The 22,591-nt window shown below is 46.3% G+C and overlaps 2 non-coding genes and 2 pseudogenes across 2 annotated transcripts; 2 read left to right on the forward strand and 2 right to left on the reverse strand.

Annotated features, from left to right (window-relative positions):
• The first annotated feature begins 392 nt into the window (after window positions 1-392).
• LOC120933867 lies at window positions 393-569 on the forward strand (annotated as a pseudogene).
• Window positions 570-1,039: 470 nt separating this feature from the next.
• LOC120933998 lies at window positions 1,040-1,170 on the forward strand (annotated as a pseudogene).
• A 7,376-nt stretch (window positions 1,171-8,546) lies between these two features.
• Window positions 8,547-8,678, reverse strand: LOC120934151. The gene has a single exon (XR_005748301.1). It is a non-coding gene; the product is annotated as a U8 small nucleolar RNA (small nucleolar RNA).
• Window positions 8,679-13,927: 5,249 nt separating this feature from the next.
• TRNAT-AGU lies at window positions 13,928-14,001 on the reverse strand. The gene has a single exon. It is a non-coding gene; the product is annotated as a tRNA-Thr (tRNA).
• Window positions 14,002-22,591: the final 8,590 nt, after the last annotated feature.

Here is a 22,591-nt window from a genome sequence, read left to right on the forward strand (position 1 = left end):
ATTGTCATTCTGACAACTCGGCTGAATGTCATGTTAAAAACATTTTTTGGGGTGAACCCCCGCTTTAAGTACACTCACTTTACATACACTCGCATGTATGGACATACCCGCGAGTGTATGTAAAGTGCCTTACAAGTACTCTACGGACATTTTGCAACCGCAGTAGAAGGATCTGAAAGCTCGGAGAGCATAGCCCGCCCTGTTCCAGTGTGCCCCTGACACCCCCACTACAGCCGCTGGGACCTCAACTACAGCTCTTGACACCCCACTACAGCCCCTGACCCCCCACAATACCCTAGAAGTGAAAAAAGGTATTGTTTCACTTTAAGTACATTTTAGTTTTAGATACATGCTCTGGTCCCATTGTGTACTTCAAAGTGGGGTATGCCTGTATACTTACCTGGCAGGGGAGACACCATGATCATGAAGGTGGTTCTCCCAGGGCGAGGCTCGGCCATTGCACTCTGGCCGTGCTGATCGTGGTGTCTTCCCTGTCGCTTCTCGGCCTTTTGGCTAGGATCGAGTGTGGTATCTGTTCTTATCAGTTGTCAGCGGAGCGCTGAAGCACCTCCTACATGGGGAGGGTGGATGCAATCCAATGACGTCATTGCACCTGGAAGGATGGTTTCAGCAGGGACTACGCCGTGCTGCCCGACAGATACTGGGGGCCGGCCCATGGTTGAGTCTGAGCCATCTGGAAGGGTGCTCCTGGTGAGGATGGGTGCTGCGCTTGGTCTTGGTCTTTTTGGCCGAGGTCTAATCTGGCCTTCTGGCTGGCTGGTGTAAGTGCTATCTCTGTCAGCGATCCGGTAGGAGGAGCTGGTACTGCCCTGAAGTAGACACAGGGTAAGGCCATGCAAATCTGCCGGGTTGACGGAGAGTCTGGAGGGGCTAGTATTGGCGGAGGCTGCTAACTGGAGCGGCAGTTCTCCCCAAGAAAACCTTGAAGGGCTCTCTAGCAGGCAGGGGTGGAGGGCTGCACTGGCTGGTCGGGGGGCTAGATTTGGAAGGAAAAGCCTATGGTGCATGTGCCCCTGGAGTCGCTTCTCAGCCTTTTGCCTAAGATCAAGTGTAGTATCTGTTCTTATCAGTTGCCAATAGGTGGTGCTAAGCTGACTGTCCCCGGTACCCTGTGGCAGGGGGAAAGGGATGGCAGTCGGCGGACGCTAAGCCTGTTGGCGTGGAGGTGGAAGCCTTCTGATCGGGACAGAGAAGCATGAGGTCGAAGCCAAGAGGCCGGGTCCCTGGCCGTTGGCCTGGATTTGGTGGTATCTGCCCCAGTCAGTTGTTCTGGAGGGAACCCTTGCTTCTCCTTTAACCGGGAAGGAGCGGGTAGTACTTCCAGAATGTGATTAGGTGGGAGAGATAGGGATTGTGGGTAGAGCCTGCTTAGGTGGGTTCTCCCCGACCTCTTCTCCCACCTTCCTGGCTGGGAAGGGTGCTGCCGGTCCGGACCGGGGGCTAGGGACTGTTGAAAAGCCCGTGGACATTGTGCCCCTGGAGTGGCAGTCCAGGGGTGCCATACATTGCACGAGTGTTTGAGGGGCACTCATCGTGTGGCACCTTCAGGTCACTGATCTCCACAACACACTTTTCACACCTGCCTCTAGGGCCGGGCCTTTTGGCTAGGACCAGAGGAATTTTTGTTTCCTGGCCGGAGGGCCGGCCAATGTATTGCACATTGGTCACTTTACCTCACTCTCCCATCTTCCTTCTCCCCACTTTCCTTTTTTATTTTACCCCGTGTTTGTTTGTTTTGTCACTTTTTTTGTTTGGTGCTTGGCACTTTATGTGTTGCGAGTAGGGTGCTGGTCCTCGGGCCTGCCTCTGAAAGTCTTGGGAGTTGGTGGACCCGGCCTTCTGGCTAAGTTCGCCGGGTCTCCCTTCGGGGGAGCCTCACGAGGAGGGTTCTGTTTCGGCAGTCCCTCCGAGGATGTTGGGTCCTTGTGGCTTCGGCTGCTTGGACCAAGATGGGTCCATATGGCTTCGGCTGTATGGACCACAGTAACTCTAGTCCCTGTCAGGAGCCTAACGCCCCGGGGGATCAGAGACGGGTCCTCTTCGGAGGACCACTGACGTATGCATCCGTCGCAGTTTTTTGTGATTTCACTCTTTATGTGTGTGCACATTTTTCTCTGCACTGGGTGGAGTTTTTGGGTTGTGTTTTGCACGCCACAGGCTTTTCAACAGAAAAAAAAAAATGTGACCCTGGAGTGGCAGTCCAGCAGACACATTGATTTAAGATACCATGGTCACTGCACCAGATACACGCTTTTTTTAGCACCTGCCTCCTGGGCCGGGTCTTTTGGCTAGGACCGGATGAATTTTTTTTATTCCTGGCCGGAGGGCCTGGTCATTGTACACCACAATGACCACTTCTTCACTCTCCTCTCCACTATCCCTTCCCCCACTTTATTTAATTTAAGCCTATGTTTGTCACGTTTTTGTCTAATTTTTGTTTGTGCACGTTTTGTTCACTGTGAGATTATTAGGGTGCCGGGCCTCGGGCCAGCCCTGAACGTCTTGGGAGTAGGTGGACATGGCCTTCTGGCTTAGTTCACTTGCTCTCATGGGGTCTCCCTTCGGGGGAGCCCCACCTAGAATTGGGAGGGTTCTGTTTCGGCAGTCCCTCTGAGTAAGTTGGGTCCGTGTCGGCTTCGGTTGCTCGGACCACAGTACCTCAGTCCCTGTCTGGAGCCTAACGCCCCGGGGGATCAGGGTTTGGGTCCCTCTTCACAGGAGGACCACTTGACGTTGCACCCGTCTGCACGTTTTTGTGAACACTCTTTATGTGTGTGCACATTTTTTCTGCACCGGGTGGAGTTTTTGGGTGTGTTCACACGCCATAGGCTTTTCAAAAAAAAAAAAATGCCTGTATACAGTAAAATCTTGGATTTTGAGCATAATTTGTTCCAGAAACATGCTTGTAATCCAAAGCATTTTTTAAAGGGTATAAAAGAAAAGAGATGCACCTCTAAGTGTAGTAATAAGTTGCTAAATATTGTACCTTCATTAAATGTAACCATATTGCTACACTTTGAGCGGTTCACACAGGGGCAACTCATCAGGTGACTTAGCCGCCTAACAAGTCGCGCTCTGTTCTGTACTATGGAACCGTTCTAATAGGAGCTCCGACTTAGAAAAAGGTTCCTGTACTTCTTTGGGATGACTTTAAGGTGACTTGCATTGACTTCAATACAGAAGTCATTTTGCAAGTCACCTCTGAAGTCGTGGGCAGATCGCCTTGCCTAGTCGCTTGGCAAGTCGTGCTGCCCCAGTGTGAACCGGCTCTTAGAGGTGCCTCTCTTCTCTTTTATACTCAGCTGTGACATGACACTACTCTTATATCAAGACATCGCTTGTATATCAAGGCAAAATTTATTAAAACATTTTGCTTGTCTTGCAAAACACTCTCAAACCAAGTTACTCTCAAACCAAGGTTTTACTGTACTGTATATAGTAGAAAGAAATTGCAACAATATTACTAATATTATCTATATTATAGATATTAACCACTTACCCCCCGGACCATATTGCTGCCCAAAGACCAGAGTACTTTTTGCGATTCGGGACTGCGTCGCTTTAACAGACAATTGCGCGGTCGTGTGACGTGGCTCCCAAACAAAATTGGCGTCCTTTTTTCCCCACAAATAGAGCTTTCTTTTGGTGGTATTTGATCACCTCTGCGGTTTTTAGTTTTTGCGCTATAAACAAAAATAGAGCGACAATTTTGAAAAAAATTTATATTTTTTACATTTTGCTATAATAAATATCCCCCAAAAATATATAAAAAAAAATTTTTTTTCCTCAGTTTAGGCCGATACGTTTTCTTCTACATATTTTTCGTAAAAAAAAATCGCAATAAGCGTTTATTGATTGGTTTGCGCAAAAGTTATAGCGTTTACAAAATAGGGGGTATTTTTATGTCATTTTTATTATATTTTTTTTACTAGTAATGGCGGCGATCAGCGATTTTTTTTTTCGGTACTGCGACATTATGGCGGACACTTCGGACACTTTTGACACATTTTTGGGACCATTGGCATTTTTATAGCGATCAGTGCTATAAAAATGCATTGGATTACTATAAAAATGCCACTGGCAGCAAGGGGTTAACACTTGGGGGCGGGGAAGGGGTTAAGTATGCCTGGGTGTGTTCTTACTGTGGGGGGGGGGGGGGGGTGGCATCACTAGGGGAAACACTGATCCTCGGTTCATACATTATATGAACCGAAGATCAGCATTTCCCCTGCTGACAGGACCGGGAGCTGTGTGTTTACACACACAGCTCCCGGTCCCTGCTCTGTACCGAGCGATCGCGTGTGCCCGGCGGCGATCGCGCCCGCCGGGCACACGCACCGGAGTCGGGGGCTGGGAGAGAGGATGTCATACTACGTGCTCTCGCCCAGCCGAGCCAACTTGTCGACGTATAACGGCGGTGGGCGGTCGGCAAGTGGTTAAATAATTATATATTTTATTATATCATCATAATTCATATTGGCAATATTACATCTTATTGCTATTCTTTAATGTATTATACTTACATATTACTGTAATTGCCTTCAGGAGAATCTTCTGGAAGGGGGGTGGAGCTGGAGGCTCTGAGTGACAAGCAGCTTGTGTGGCAGCTCTGCCAATCCCCAACTTGGGGCGGGCCTGCTATATAAGCTGAGGTAACATGCCACTGGGGAGAGTTGTGAGAGAGAAGAAGATGGGGTAGTAGTCTCTGTGTAGGGGGCCCCAGGCCTAAGGGCCTACAAGGTGCTGAGGAGAAAGTCCTGATGGAGGACCACCTTTCTTTAACACTGCAAAATAGGAATTCTATACTAAGAAAAGAAACCTGGAACTGTTACTGCTGAACTGTGCGGTTGAACCATGTCTCTTTCATGGACTGGGGGCCACGGAACAGGTCAGTGGGTACATGACGGCTAGGGTGCCCACGTGTCCTGGATTCCCCGGGATGATCCCGTAATTGACATCTCTGTCCCTTTTCCCGGACACCTCCATTCCGGGACAATACAGTGTCCCGGAATGACAATGGGATGGACAGCAGGACCGACAGGAGGACTGACAGGGGGACAGTGGGGTGGATAGAGGGACAGTGGAATGGACAGGGGGACAGTGGGTTGGAGAGAGGGACAGTGGGATGGACAGGGGGACAGTGGGATGGACGGGGGGACAGTGGGATGGATAGCGGGACTGACAGGGGGATGGACAGGGGGACAGTGGGGTGGATAGAGGGACAGTGGGATGGACAGGGGACAGTGGGATAGACAGGGGGACAGTGGGATGGACAAGGGGACAGTGAGATGGACAGGGGGACAATGGGATGGACAGTGGGATAGACGGGGAGGACAGTGGGATCGACGGGGGGGGACAGTGGGAATCGACGGGGGGGGGACAGTGGGATGGACGGGAGGGACAGTGGGATGGACGGGGGGACAGTGGGATGGACATTGGGATGGATAGGGGGACAGTGGGATTGACGGGGGAACAGTGGGATGGACAGGGGGACAGTGAGATTGATAGGGGGACAGTGAGATGGACAGGAGGACAGTGAGATGCATAGGGGTACAGTGGGATGGATAGGGGACGCAGACTCAGCTGGAAAGAGCAGAACATAGTGGCATTGTACCTGTAGTTCTTCTTGTTCTTGGGTTTAGTCTCTGCATCTTCAGTCTCCTTCTGTCCCCATCTGTCAGCCCACCACATGCATTGCTTTAGTATTCTTAGCTCTGTTGGTGATGCAGTCCTGACATTTTCTGCATCTTCTGCTGACTTCTATCCCCACCCACTGACCCGCCCACCACCTGTAGCTCTTCCCTAGACTATGTTCTACAAGTCTAATAGGGAGTGGGCGGGCCGGTGGGTGGTGACATAAGATGCTGAAAATGCCAGGACTCAAACTAGACAGAGGCACAGTGACAGGGCTAATAATACAAAGGCAATGCAAATGATGGGTGGGCTGACAGGCTGGGACAAACGCAGGCAGATGATACCAGAACTCAACCTGGAGGATGTAAGCAGCCTTGAAGGTGGTGGGCGGGGAGGGAGTCCCGGCCGTGACGTCTCTGGTTGCCAGACGCCAGGCGGCTATAGCAACCAGTGATTAGGAGTAGTACAGTCAGGTGGAGGATGAGGCGGAGCCAGGCTGCCTGTCCCAGCGCTATGGCAGCTCAGTCCGCCCCTGTCCCATGAGTTTCAGAATGTTCCCAGTGTCCCCCTATCCATCCCACTGTCCCCCTGTCCATCCCACGGTCCCCCTGTCCATCCCACGGTCCCCCTGTCCATCTGACTGTCCCTCTGCCTAGTAGTCTGGCAGTTACCATTTGCACTATAGAGACTGTGGGGTCGGAGGGGGGTGTATGAGGATACCTTCTGGACACATAGCCGGCATTTGGGTAACTGTTCATCACAACAGTCATTCAGAGTGACTTATCCTAAACAGGGCAGCATGAAGGGAGCAATAGTCTGCAGTGACACAGGTCACTTAAAATACAATCTTTGCTGTGCCTTATCATCAGAATCTAATCTACTAAGTGCTAATTTCTATGGGCAACCCATGTCATCGCACCCTTGCCCAACTATACCCAAGAAATCCCTTTTTATAGTACAAAAAATACCTCAAGGTAAAGCAAGTGACTCTTCATTATGCCTAAAGAAATGGAAGTGTGACAGATGGATGAATGGAGGGTCAGACAACAAGGTGATGTGTGGATCTTTTGAACTTGTGCCCAGAGTGCACCGCTACATACCATTAACACATTTTGAGTTGTCCCCAGGACAGAAATAGAGGAGAAATCTTCCAATGGGGACACCAGCTCAGGTGACAATTATGGAGTCCTTCACTTCCTCTGTTAGGACCGGTTCACACCACATGCAGTCCAGTGTGTTTTTTTTTTTGTTTTCAAATAAATAACGCATGCATTTGTAATGCCAGTGTGTGGTTTGCTCTTTTTTTTTTTTTTTTGAGGTGTGTAAGGGCGGGGTTATTTGTAGGAAATGTTTTTATGTTTTGTATTGTTAAAAAAACTAATAAAAATCATATGAACAAAAAAAAATGCATGCATAGTAGGTTTTATGGTTTTAAATTGCATAGTTCACACCAGTGTGGTCAATTCCAGAAAATAATAGAACATGCTGTATTTTACCTGCATGGGACTGTACTGGAATGCAGTAAAACACATAAAAAACGCACCAGAAAAAAACGCATTGGACCCCAGTACAGTAAAAAAAAACTGAAAAAAAGCATCTGGAAGGCATCCAGAAATGCATCAAAAAACGCACCAGAATGTGCATGCATAAATGCTTTCGGATCAGATCCAGCGTGCGTTTTTTGTGGTGTGAACCAGCCCTTAGCCCTGGTTCCCACCAGTGCGGTTTTGAAGTCGCACTACTTCAAAGCAGTTCAATTTCATGTGCAGCTTGCTGATATCCGTGCGGCTTCACATAACAAGTGTCAAGGCAAGTCGCACTGAAATTGTGCATAAATAGAGCAGGAACCTTTTTCAAAGTTGCAGCAATTTGAACGGTTCCCTTGCCGCAAACAGGGTGCGACTTGTCACGTGGTGTGACATAAAACCATCAAGTCACATGACGAGTCAAACTGGTGGTGCGAACCAGCTGTGGAATATGAAGGAAAATCCCCCCAATAGGAAGGAATGTCCCCCAAAAACAGCAGAGATAGCAAAAAAAAAAAAAACGTTTTACCTGACTGGGTCAACACTTATGCGTTGCCAGACATCACATGTGATGTCTGTGTGATGCAAATTCAGCCCTACGGTTTGTACAGCTGGAATCGCATTCGCACCAAAATTGTGCTGGGCCCTTTTTTTGTCCATTGGAATCAAATTTTTCACACTCGTGCAATCCCATCTGCAAACCAAATGGGGGGAATCATCAACTTTATATTGACATCTGTAGCAGCTCATAGAGAACTGTCTGCGATTCGGGAACCCACACAGGAATCACTGTGATTGCAGCATCAAACAAGCTTGCCTCAGCCTTACTCTATTAAAGCAGGAGTTCACCCTAAAAAAAAAAATTTAAGATTAGATTCATGCTCATTTTGTCAAGGGGAATCAGGTAGTTTTATAGAGAGCGATCTTCTCCGCCGCTTCCGGGTATGGTCTTCGGGACTGGGCGTTCCTTCTTGATTGACAGTCTTCTGACAGGCTTCTGACGGTCGCATCTATCGCGTCACGAGTAGCCGAAAGAAGCCGAACGTCGGTGCGGCTCTATACGGCGCCTGCGCACCGACGTTCGGCTACTTTCAGAAAATCGTGACGCGATAGATGCGACCGTCGGAAGACTGTCAATCAAGAAGGAACGCCCAGTCCCGCAGCCCATACCCGGAAGCGGCGGAGAAAATGTATCTCTAAAACGGTAAGTACGGCTTTGATTTTAAAAAAAACTACCTGATACCCCTTGACAAAATGAGCATCAATCTAATCTTAAAAATTTAATTTCCGGGTGAACCTCCACTTTAAGACAGCAGTGTGCCAGGTTATTATGTTGTTAAACTATTAAAGATTGCGATTGTCAGTATCAGAATTACACCACCCTGAGTTGTCATTCAAGGCAGTGGGGGAGATTGTGTAATCAGCACTCATCCTCCTCCATTCATCATTTCTGTTTCTCCATAAGGAGGAACAGGTAAGGATTGACCTCACTGACAATACAATGTAATGATCTCACACAACACCCAATATTATGACATCATCACTCAGCTCAGGGAGACATTATTACTGATAGGTTATATTATTTATTCTCTTTTTAAAAATTACAAATTCCACTTTGTAAAACTTTTAATGAGTCCATTCCTTTAAATACAATCCAAACTGATCTAATATAAATGACACAGGATTCCTTTCCCATGATTCCTGTGTGATATTTGCATACAGGAAGTGACAAGCAAGAGGGTGTGGCCAAATTTGCTCATCAGTCTGCAGTGGTGGCCATCTTTGTAATTGGCAGTGTGACTTTTTTTTTCCAGAAGAGGTAGATGGGAAGATTACACATTTATGTATCATTCGACATCAGAGCATGATTGTGTGTTTGTATTTTTTTTACTGACATTTGTGTAGAAAGTCACACAGCTGCCCCCTCACCCCAGTAAGTCCTTTATTAAAAATTAACTTAGCCCTGAAGTGTAATATGAAATGTCAGCAGGTGGCGCCAGAAGACCAGCAATAATAGGCAAAGTTGCATGATAGCAATACAGGTAACTACTTTTTTTGAAAAAAACATTATATATATATATATATATATATATATATATATATATATATATATATATATATATATATATATATATATATAATTTATTAGACATGTGCAATTCCCTTCGTTCCAAAATCCGTTTTCAACAAAATTTTAAACATTTGTTAATTTGGAAATATTAAAATTAACAAAAATTCGAATTTTTCCGAAAACTCGTAAATTCGAAAATCCGAAAATAAGAACGAAATCTGAAAATAAGAATGAAAATTCCCAAAATTTGATAGAATGAAAATCCGAAAAGAAGAACGTAAACCCGAAAATCCGAAATAATACCTAACTAACTACAAATAATAACTATTCCGAACTATTATAGGTTTTGTAATTTCCTTTCAAATTTGGCTGTTAATGAACGTAACTAATACGAATTTATTCGAAGTTACGAATTATCCAAAATAACGAATGCCGCATCTTAATTAATGGAATGTAATAAATAAATAAATAATAATAACAAAATTTAAATATTTTTATTATTATCATTTATTATTATTAATTAGTTACATTCCATTCGTTTAGATGCGGCATTCGTTCATTTGGATAATTCGTAACTTTGGATAAATTTGTATTCGTTACGTTCACTAACAGACAAATTTGAAAGGAAATTCCAATACCTATAATTTAATACAGTGGAACCTCGGATTGCGAGTAATGTGGTTAATGAACGTTTTGCAATACGAGCATTGTATTTAACAAAATACGTGACTCGGTTTGCGAGTGTTGTCTCGCAATACGAGCATGATTCAGGCCAAAGCGGTGTGCAGTACCGCTTTTGGCCTGAGGTGGGGGGAGCCGAGCAGAGCTAAATGTCGCCGATCCCAGGCAATCTGCGCCGTTCGAAAATGCACGGAAAGGCTCGAGAACAGCACGTCTGACCTTGGCAAATATCGGGTAGGAAGTCTTTCCGAGGTTTGCCGAGGTCAGCCGAAGTGTCCTCGGGCCTTTTCGGCTGTTTCCGAGGCTCTTCGGCGCCCCCCGCCTCTGGCCACATGCAGTATTGCATCCCATTGAAGTCAATGCGGAACAAATTATTTTGGTTTCCATTGACTTTAATGGGAAAACTCACTTTGATTTAGAGTACTTTGGATTACGAGCATACTCCTGGAACGGATTATGCTTGTAATCCGAGGTTCCACTGTAGTTAGTTATTATTAGTTAGTTATTATTTCGGATTTTCTAATTTTTGAACTTCCACATTTTCTAATTTACAAATTTTTGAATTTACACATGCCGCATCTAAACATAACATAACTAATACAAATTTTTGCGAAGTCACGAATTTATTAGAAATAATGAATTTCAATCAACAAATGACCCCCCCCCAAAAAAACACTTTAGTACCACGCTATAGCCAAACAAGGGCTACAAGATAGTACTATAGATCCATAGATGACCTCCCAGAACCCCACCCCCTGGGCTGCGCCGTTGGGCACAATCTGTGACCGCATTGTCCTTTGAACATAGCTTTTTACAAATCAGAGTAAAGGGCTAATCAAAGCAGCCCTTTACCATGTGATCAGCTGTGTCCAATCACAGCTGATCACATGTAAACAGACTTGCTAGTTATCAGCAGTCCTTTCCTCACATGCTGTGTCTGTGAGAGGAAAGGAGTGCCGATAACTGGCAAACCTGTCAGCACATTGTTTACACGGATAACCAGTGCAGCTTCATCAGTGCCGCCTCATCAATGCAGCGCTATCAGTGCCCCGAAAATAAGACCTACCCTGAAAATAAGACCTAGCATTATTTTCCAGGAGGGCTGCAATATAAGCCCTACCCTAAAATCTGTTTCTGTAATATAATTGCAGGGAAGAGATCTACGGCGGGTCACAGATGCGCAGAGCAGCGCTATAACTAAGGTATTTGGCACAATTATATTACAGGAACAGACACATTATATACTACTGTAATAGAGTGGATTATAGGATTTTACAAGCATTTTAACTCGAGAAGACATCACATTACATGGTAAGACCTACCCTGAAAATAAGCCCTACTGTGTCTTTTGTTGCCCAAATTAATAAATGCCCAGGGCTTATTTTCGGGGAAACACAGTAGTTTTGGTTCCAGGGACTTCAACAGGATATTGGTAAGGTTGTCTTTTTTAAACCTTACCAACTATGTAACTATGGTAATGGAAACTATCCCAAAAATGGAAATCAGGTTACTCCTGGATGATGCAAATGGGGTATTGCTTGTATCTGCACAGGTTCCTGGCATACATGAATGTCCTAAGAGGTAACCCCCCTTGGACCTCCATCAATGTCAGATCTGTGTGCCTGTTGGTGAGCCTATTTGAAGAAACATTCATCAAGACCACCTTTCAAGTGGTTAGAGGTAGGTCATGAACAGACTCCACAGTGACTTGTCTCTGATCAACTTGTGGGCAGTATTTGGCTTCCACAAGTCCAGGTTAATCTCATGTAGCCCCAATTAATATCAGGAGTGTCCCAATTATAAGGGGATGGAGTTTTGTCTCACTGTGTGATCAGTAGGGTGCCGGTCCTTAGGCCAGCCCTAAACGTCTTGGGAGTAGGTGGACATGGCCTTCTGGCTTAGTTCGCCTGCTCTCATGGGGTCTCCCTTCGGGGGAGCCCCACCTACTCACCTAGTACTGGGAGGGTTCTGTTTCGGCAGTCCCTCCGAGGAAGTTGGGTCCGTGTCGGCTTCGGTTGCTTGGACCACAGTACCTCAGTCCCCGTCTGGAGCCTAATGCCCCGGGGGGTTAGGGTTTTGGGTCCTTTCTTCACAGGAGGACCACTTGACGTTGCACTCGTCTGCACGTTTTTGTGAACACTCTTTATGTGTGTGCACATTATTTCTGCACCGGGTGGAGTTTTTTGGGTGTGTTCACATGCCATAGGCTTTTCAAAAAAAAAAAAATATAAGGGGATGGGGTGTCCCAATTATATGGGAATGGAGCTGTCAAATTTGACCCATATGAAAGGACTTCTAAGAAAGCAGGGAAGAGGAAAAAATAGGACATGGAGCTTCCACCACAGTCTACTGTTTGATCAAAGTCCTGCAGATGCCGTTGCAAGCAAAGAACACCCTCAGTTGGGTAGCGATGATGGGCAAACCCTTACTGCCTTTGAGAAGCTCCTTTATCATGTGGTGATGTGGCGATATTTGATCAGTATTGTCATGCTAACTCCACCCCTTTCTTAACATGGCTGGGGATTGATGGCAAATAAATTAATGGAATAGGGTGACAACACTGGTTGCTAAGCAGGTTGGCACTTGCTGCTTCCTTAGCACCCATTGACAGCAAGGAAGCCGTCATGGATAGTAGCTGCATTTCTACCATGACTATGCATGCGATTCAGCTCCCACCTGAGAGAGAGAGAGTGTGCTCTTGTGATGTCGGAGGGGGGCATCAATAGCTGAAGGGTCTTCTGAAACGTCATAATAACATTCTAGCAATGTTACAGGATGGGAGAACACCAACTACTGTGTTTCCCCGAAAATAAGCCCGGATCTTATATTAATTTTGGCAACACAGTAGGGCTTATTTTAGGGGTAGGTCTTACCATGTAATATGCTGTCTTCTCTCCCCCTCTCCCTCCCTGCCTGACATCAATCCCCAGTGTGAACTGAGTTAAAATGCTTGTAAAATCCTATAATACACTCTATTACAGTATTATATAATGTACAAAGTGTGTGTTTCTGTAATATAATTGTGCCAAATACCTTCATTACAGCACTGCTCTGTGCTTCTATGACCCACCGGAGCTCTCTTCCTCGCAATTATATTACAGGAACACACACATTGTACATTATATACCACTGTAATAGAGTGGATTATAGGATTTTACAAGCATTTTAAACTAGGGCTTATTTTTGGGGTAGGGTTTATATTGCAGCCCTCCTGGAAAATAACGCTAGGTCTTATTTTCAGGGTAGGTCTTATTTTTGGGCAAACACGGTATTGAAGTTTTTCATGAAGGCGAAAATGGCCTACGTCTAAAGCAGGTACATTGTTATTCAATAATTATCAACACAATTTGTTTTTATCTGCTGGTTCCCTATAACTATATAGCCAGTTTTTCTGCTGCGAACTAAGTGTTCAAGAAAAGGCAGGCATTGCTGAGATTCGAACTCAGGATGTGGGTTCCTCCCAAAATGTATACCAGACCCTTATTCTAGATTGAGGTCTGCTATGGATTTGGGAGGGACCAAAAATAAAAGGTGAGGGGCCACCTTAAATGCCACAAGGCCCATGCCTTTAACATGGTGAGGAAACCTTGCCAGGAGCCCCCCTGGAAAAGCACCTTGTACTCATGTTGACGATGTCAAAAGACTCTTCCCCACGACCCTGGCCCAATTGGTGGAGGAGAAATACAGACAGGGGCATATAAGAATTTGAAAGCTTCCTGAAAGCTTAAATTCAAGAAAGAGTGTATTTTTGTGTTGCGGATGTAAGCATTAATGGCTGGAGCATCGGCTGAAGCATCATAGTATTATAAACAGGAATGGAAAAACCGGCGGCTATGGGACTTTTTCGGGAAGGCTTCTGGAAGAGTGAAAATAGCATGAAGCAATAGCAGCTGCATTATTCAATATTCTTCATAGCAGCACAGTTTTGTTTCATCTTGTGGCCCCTATATAGGCACTTTTTGTGCAAAGGTGAATTAAACCTTTAAGAAAAGGCAGGCACTGCTGAGATTCGAACTCAGGATCTCCTGTTTACTAGACAGGCGCTTTAACCAACTAAGCCACAGCGCCCTGCATTGGTACAATTTACATGCCTCAAGCCCTTTTTCCTTATACTATATTTATACTATACATAAAAAAAATACATTATGTTTATACTATATTAAAGCAGAGTTCCAACCCCCCAAACACCTTCTTTTTTTTTTTTTTTTTTTAAACTGCTTTGCATTTGTCCAAAACGTCTATAAAGCGGTTGGTTGCTACAAGTTACAACATCCACACATTTCACCCTGCTGCCAGACATCCATTAGACACACTCCTTTAGTCAATGAACAGTCTCTTGCTTGTTTTTGTTATTTTATTAGGGGATTGAACTTGGTTGGGGAAAAGGGACATGGGATGCCCATAGAACAGATTAGTACTCTTGAAGAAATATAGTAACTGTGTCACGCTTCTCAAAAAGGACAAGATGGCTGACCCTAAACTTGACAGACTTTTACCTCAGATCACTTCTCCCTCCAGCACACAGCTTGACAGACCTTTACCTCAGAACACTTCTCCCTCCAGCACACTGCTTGACCGACTTTTACCTCAGAACACTTCTCCCTCCAGCACACTGCTTGACCGACTTTTACCTCAGAACACTTCTCCCTCCAGCACACTACTTGACCGACTTTTACCTCAGAACACTTCTCCCTTCAGCACACTGCTTGACCAACTTTTACCTCAGAACACTTCTCCCTCCAGCACACTGCTTGACCGACTTTTGCCTCAGAACACTTCTCCCTCCAGTACACTGCTTGACCAACTTTTACCTCAGAAAACTTCTCCCTCCAGTACACTGCTTGACCAACTTTTACCTCAGATCACTTCTTCCTCCAGCACACAACTTGACCAACTTTTACCTCAGATCACTTCTTCCTCCAGCACACAGCTTGACCGACTTTTACCTCAGAACACTTCTTCCTCCAGCACACAGCTTGACCGACTTTTACCTCAGAACACTTCTTCTGCCAGCACACAGCTTGACCGACTTTTACCTCAGAACACTTCTTCCTCCAGCACACAGCTAAGTTGACTGACTTTTACCTCAGAACACTTCTCCCTCCAGCACACTGCTTGACCGACTTTTACCTCAGAACACTTCTCCCTCCAGCACACTGCTTGACCGACTTTTACCTCAGAACACTTCTCCCTCCAGCACACTGCTTGACCGACTTTTACCTCAGAACACTTCTCCCTCCAGCACACTACTTGACCGACTTTTACCTCAGAACACTTCTCCCTTCAGCACACTGCTTGACCAACTTTTACCTCAGAACACTTCTCCCTCCAGCACACTGCTTGACCGACTTTTGCCTCAGAACACTTCTCCCTCCAGTACACTGCTTGACCAACTTTTACCTCAGAAAACTTCTCCCTCCAGTACACTGCTTGACCAACTTTTACCTCAGATCACTTCTTCCTCCAGCACACAACTTGACCAACTTTTACCTCAGATCACTTCTTCCTCCAGCACACAGCTTGACCGACTTTTACCTCAGAACACTTCTTCCTCCAGCACACAGCTTGACCGACTTTTACCTCAGAACACTTCTTCTGCCAGCACACAGCTTGACCGACTTTTACCTCAGAACACTTCTTCCTCCAGCACACAGCTAAGTTGACTGACTTTTACCTCAGAACACTTCTCCCTCCAGCACACTGCTTGACCGACTTTTACCTCAGAACACTTCTTCCTCCAGCACACAGGTTGACTGACTTTTACCTCAGAACACTTCTCCCTCCAGCACACTGCTTGACTGACTTTTACCTCAGAACACTTCTTCCTCCAGCACACTGCTTGACCGACTTTTACCTCAGAACACTTCTCCCTCCAGCACACTGCTTGACTGACTTTTACCTCAGAACACTTCTTCCTCCAGCACACAGCTTGACTGACTTTTACCTCAGAACACTTCTTCCTCCAGCACACAGCTTGACCGACTTTTACCTCAGAACACTTCTTCCTCCAGCACACAGCTTGACCGACTTTTACCTCAGAACACTTCTTCTGCCAGCACACAGCTTGACCGACTTTTACCTCAGAACACTTCTTCCTCCAGCACACAGCTAAGTTGACTGACTTTTACCTCAGAACACTTCTCCCTCCAGCACACTGCTTGACCGACTTTTACCTCAGAACACTTCTTCCTCCAGCACACAGGTTGACTGACTTTTACCTCAGAACACTTCTCCCTCCAGCACACTGCTTGACTGACTTTTACCTCAGAACACTTCTTCCTCCAGCACACTGCTTAACCGACTTTTACCTCAGAACACTTCTCCCTCCAGCACACTGCTTGACTGACTTTTACCTCAGAACACTTCTTCCTCCAGCACACAGCTTGACTGACTTTTACCTCAGAACACTTCTTCCTCCAGCACACAGCTTGACCGACTTTTACCTCAGAACACTTCTTCCTCCAGCACACAGCTTCACTGACTTTTACCTCAGAACACTTCTCCCTCCAGCATACTGCTTGACCAACTTTTACCTCAGAACACTTCTTCCTCCAGCACACAGCTTGACTGACTTTTACCTCAGAACACTTCTTCCTCCAGCACACAGCTTGACTGACTTTTACCTCAGAACACTTCTCCCTCCAGCACACTACTTTCTGTCACACTCTTAGTAATCCTGTCACGCCATCAGAACATGACTAGGCCTCACACTAAATAATTCCCAGTTAATTTAGTAGATGAAACCGTTGTAGGCCTGGGCCTGCAGTACCCCTTCATGGCAGCAACCGGTTATTTGAAAAGATTTAATAGTGACGAACTACTGATCCCAGCAAGCCTGACTTGCAAATCCTGCCTCCCCTCATGGCTGCATCGATTTGACACAAAGTCCACAGTCTCTCCCTCTGGCTCTGCATCCAGATCCCCTGGCATGACTCTTTCAGATCTCTCCCCTGTGCTTTCCACTCACCAACATCTGCCCTGGATCCTTCCTGAAGGACTTTCTCTGGATGTGCAAACCAACTGCCTCTTCCAGCTCCTGTTTCAGGACACCTCTCCATGAGCGTATAAGGAGAGGCTCCCTCCCAGCTCCTTCGCTGGAGTTACACCCCCCCCCCCTCCTGCATGGCAGTCTAGCACTCCATCCTTCAGTTAACCCAGCTGATAACTCCTCCCCCAGCAGGCTGACAATGGGTATATGTAGGAGGCCTGCCAGCTGCCAATCCTAGTTGGGGATTGGTCAGAGCTCCTCACATGTACTCCATGTCACTCTAGCTCTCAGCCCTGCCCCTCTTCCAGAACCTTTTCCCTGGAAACAGAGGAGGCACCCAAGAAACAAAGCACATGTCAGTCACCCACTGCTACACTAAACCAATACCCTGCCCCCAGATCAAAAACAAACAGGCCTAGCTCGCAGCATAGGCCTGCTTAAATTTACCTCTACTGGCAGCTTACACAAAAAACCCTACACTTAGCACCTGGGTGCAACATGTACATTAACATTTACAACATGTCAAACCCACTTGTATGTGTTGCAATTTTACTTTCTTTAAAAATAGTTTTTTACTTACTGATCTCCGAAGCAGGCAGGTTCCATGTTAGCTGTGGGCATCTGAAGCCCTCATATCTTCATTTCCAGGATTAGAGTGGAGACTGCGAGCCAGACCTTCTCATCCAACCTCAGTGCCAGACCTCACAAATGCGCTTCTGGAAGAATGGTCAAACATTCCCATAGACACACTCCTAAACCTTGTGGACAGCCTTCCCAGAAGAGTTGAAGCTGTTATAGCTACAAAGGGTGGGCCAACTCAATATTGACGGGGATGCTATTAAAGTTCATGTGTGTGTAAAGGCAGGTGTCCCAATACTTTTGGCAATATAGTGTATATATATACTTTTTAGGTACACCTTGCTAGTACCGGGTTGGACCTCCTTTTGCCTCCAGAACTGCCTTCATTCTTTGTGGCATAGACTTAATAGACTCAACAAGGTGTTGGAAACATTCCTCAGAGATTTTGGTCCATAGTGATATGCTAACATCACACAGTTGCTGCAGATTTGTCGGCTGCACATCCATGATGCAAATCTCCCATTCCACCACATCCCAAAGGTGCTCTATTGGATGAGATCTGGTGACTGTGGAGGCCATTGGAGTCCAGTGACCCTTATTGTCCAGTGGTGAGATGATTGGAGCTTTGTGACATGGTGCAGAAGATGGGGACACTGCAGTCATAAAGGATGGACATGGTCAGCAACAATACTTGAGTAGGCCGTGGCATTTAAACGATGCTCAATTGGTACTAAGGGGCCCAAAGTGTGCCAAGAAAATATCCCCCCAACACCATTACACCACCACCAGCCTGATCTGTTGATACTAGGGATGAGCCGAACACCCCCCTGTTCGGTTCGCACCAGAACTTACGAACACATCAAATGTTCGTGTGAACTTTAGAACCCTGTTAAAGTCTATGGGACTCGAACATTTGAAATCTAAAGTGCTAATTTTAAAGGCTAATATGCAAGTTATTGTCCTAAAAAGTGTTTGGGGACCCGGGTCCTGCCCCAGGGGACATGTATCAATGCAAAAAAAAAGTTTTAAAAACTGAAATTTTTTCAGGAGCGGTGAATTTAATAATGCTAAAAGTGAAACAATAAAAGTGAAATATTCCTTTAAATTTCATACCTAGGGGGGGGTGTAAAGTTAGCATGTGAAATAGCGCAAGTTTTCAGTACTTAGAACTGTCCCTGCACAAAGTGTCATTTCTGAAAGAAAAAAAATCATTTAAAACCGGACTTTAATGAATTGTCGGCTCCCGGCAATTCATAAAAGGGTTCATTCATAAAAAATAAAAAAAAGCGTGGGGGTCCCCCCAAATTCAATTACCAGGCCCTTCAGGTCTGGTATGGATATTAAGGGGAACCCCGCCGTCAATTTAAAAAAAATGACGTGGGGTTCTCCCCAAATATCCATTACAGACCCTTCAGGTCTGGTGTGGATTTTAAGGGGAACTCCACCCCAAATTTTAAAAAAAAAATGGCATGGAGTTTCCCCAAAAATCCACACCAGACCCCTTATCCGAGCACATTAACCCTGCCGGCCGCAGAAAAGAGGGGAAGACAGAGTGCGGCCCCGCCCTCTCCTGAACCGTACCAGGTCACATGCCCTCAACATGGGGAGGATGTCCCCATGTTGATGGGGACAAGGGCCTCATCCCCACAACCCTTGCCCGGTGGTTGTGGGGGTCTGCGGGCGGGGGGCTTATCAGAATCTGGAAGACCCCTTTAACAAAGGGGACCCCCAGATCCTGCCCCCCCCCTATGTGAATTGGTAATGGGGTAAATTGTACCCCTACCATTTCACAAAGGAAGTGTAAATAGTTGTAAAACACACACACCGTAGAAAAAAGTCCTTTATTAATAAAAAAAAAGAAAAAAAATCCAGGGATGGTAATCCACTAGGTGTGGCTCCCTGCTCCAATGTTGTCTGTATCCAGCGACGGGTGATCTCCTCTTCTGTCCAGCGATGAGAAGATCTTCAAAGCGCAACATTGCCGGCCTCCTCTCTCCGCCGGACACAGCCTGGCGAATGACGCTGCTGAAGCTGTGACATTTCTTTTATAGGTGAGGTGGGGCCACCCGTCACGTGACCCCGCCCCCTCTAACGCACCCTTTGCTACGTGACTGGGGAAGCCTGGCTTTCCCCTTGACTCATAGGGGGTGGGGGGGGAACCCCACGTCATTTTTTTTTTAAATTGACAGCGGGGTTCCCCTTAATATCCATACCAGACCTAATTGATAGGTCTTGATTGAATTTGGGGTGACCCCCACGCTTTTTTTTTATTTTATTTTTATGAATGAATGCTTTCTGAATTGCCGGGAGCCTACAATTCATTATAGCCGCAAGTCCGGTTTTTCCAATTGTTCGTTGTTCACCGAACAGGCAATGTGTTTGACTCGAACTCGAAGCTCATCCCTAGTTGATACAAGGCAAGATGGATCCATGATTTCATGTTTACACTAATTCTGACCCCACCATCTGAATGTCGCAGCTGAAATCGAGACTCATCAGACCAGGCAACATTTTTCTAATCTTCTATTGTCCAATTTTGGTGATCCTGTGTGAATTGTGGCCTCAGTTTCCTGTTCTTAGCTGACAGGAGTGGCACCCGGTGTGGTCTTCTGCTGCTGTAGCCCATCTGCTTCAAGGTTTGATGTATTGTGTGTTCAGAGATGGTATTCTGCATGCCTTGGCTGTAACGAGTGGTTATTTGAGCTACTGCTACCTTTTATTATCTCAATCATCTGCCCATTCTCCTGTGACATCAACAAGACATTTTCAATCACAGAACTGCTGCTCACTGGATAGTTTCTTTTTTTCGTACCATTCTCTGTAAACCCGAGGGATGGTTGTGTGTGAAAATCCCAGTAGATCAGCAGTTTTTGCATACCTCCCAACTTTTTGAGATGGGAATGAGGGACACCTATCAGCAAAAGTATGCAGGCATAGGACATCCCCCAGCCACGCCCCCTTAAAGGAGAACTGTACAAAAAAACAAGATTGGTTAAACCCACAAGTGCTTTTTTTACCACTACTATTCCTTTATATTGGCTTTTGGAATTTACAAACACAGCAATTTTGAAATCGGATGAAAGATTTAGCACTGGGAAACAATTTTTGATCTGAAAAAATTGCATTTTATATACAGCCAGGGGCGGACTGACCATTCAGGCACTGCCCGAGGGCCCCATGCCACTAGGGGGCCCATGAGGATTGCCAGTCCAGTAAAACCAGGGACAGTATGTAAAAATCTGTGTTTAAAAAAAACAAAAACAAGATTAGACTAGACCTACACAGGAGACTTTAGAAACCCAATCCTGCCACTAACACTGCTAAGGATTAATCACTAGGACAAGCAAATGATCACTGAGGCCATATTTACAAGTGTTGCCCTTCTGAATGACACCCCAATGAGCTTTGCTTCTGTGGTGCAAACAGAATAGGATGCATTAACCCAAGCAGGGCCAGTGCTACCACTAGGCAAACTAGGAAGCCGCCTAGGGCGCCCAGCCATTGGGGTTCCTGGTCTCTTCTCTCTGCAGCAATCAACTAAGTCTCAGCATCAGCAGGCAGCCACCGTTCCGTTCGCACTATTGTGTCAGAGGTGCAGTGGTGGGGAAGGACTGTGTCTGTATCCTGACTCCCGAATGAATGGAAGCAAGCAAACATTCATTGATGGGTGCTGGTAGGCTGCATTGATGGGTGCTGGTAAAGCTGCATTTGATGGGTGCAGATGAGGCTACATTTGATGGGCGCTGGTGAGGCTACATTTGATGGGTGCTGGTGAGGTTGCATTTGATGGGTGCTGGTAGGCTGCATTGTTAGGCGCTGGTAGGCTGTATTGATGGGTGCTGGTAGGCTGCATTGATGGGCGCTGGTGAGGCTGCATTTGATTGCCGCTGGTGAGGCTGCATTTGATGGGCCCTGGTGAGGTTACATTAATGGGCGCTGGTAGGCTGCATTGATAGGACACTGGTTAGGCTGCATTGATGGGCACTGGTAGACTGCATTGATGGGCGCTGGTAGGCTGCATTTGATGGGTGCAGGTGATGCCACATTTGATGGGAGCTGGTAGGCTGCATTGATGGGCACTAGTGAGGCTGCATTTGATGGGCGCTGGTGAGGTTGCATTAATGGGCACTGGTAGGCTGCATTGATGGGCTCTGATAGGCTGCATTTGATGGGCACTGGTGAGGTTACATTAATGGGCGCTGGTGAGGTTGCATTAAAGGGGGGTTGGTAGGCTGCATTGATGGGGTGCTGCTGAGGCTGCATTGATGGGCACTGGTGAGGCTGCATTTGATGGGCACTAGTGAGGTTACATTAATGGGCGCTGGGGAGGTTGCATTAATGGGCACTGGTAGGCTGCATTGATAGGGCGCTGGTGAGGCTGCATTGAATGGAACTGGTGAGGCTGCATTTGATGGGTGCTGGTGAGGTTGCATTAATGGGCGCTGGTAGGCTGCATTTGATGGGTGCAGGTGATGCTACATTTGATGGGCGCTGGTGAGGCTGCATTGATGGGGAGCTGGTGAGGCTGCATTGATGGGCGTTGGTAGGCTGCATTTGGTGGGCGCTAGTGAGGCTGCATTGATGGGGAGCTGGTGAGGTTGCATTAATGGGTGCTGGTAGGCTGCATTGATGGGCGCTGGTGAGGTTGCATTGATGGGCACTGGTGAGGCTGCATTGATGGGCACTGGTGAGGCTACATTTGATGGACGCTTTATTAAAAAGATGGGGTTTACAAGGGCAGGGAAAAGGGGGTGGAGTCAGGGGGTGGCAGCGGTGTCAAAAATCCTTGCACTAGCCCTGAACACAAGGAAGGTTGGTGCATGTTCATTAAACACAAAAATATAAACAAATAGCCCCCTATGGTGTAAGCTCCACTAGTAGTATGCAATAGCATCTTGTAGTGATCAGTTGCACATGAGTGAAGCATTGCAGTACTCCATGGAGAGCCATGTGTGTCATCTGTTTTGAAATGATTTGCTACTCCTAGTGATTGCCCGCTAGCGATTTTAGCATCAGAACTAAGCTACTGAAATTCTCCAGCCAAATGAAGTGGCTGCTAGCAAGTTGTTAACTCTCTCAGCACCGAGAGTA

This window comes from Rana temporaria, chromosome 3, assembly GCF_905171775.1.
Source record: "Rana temporaria chromosome 3, aRanTem1.1, whole genome shotgun sequence".
Classification (NCBI taxonomy): Eukaryota; Metazoa; Chordata; class Amphibia; order Anura; family Ranidae; genus Rana; species Rana temporaria.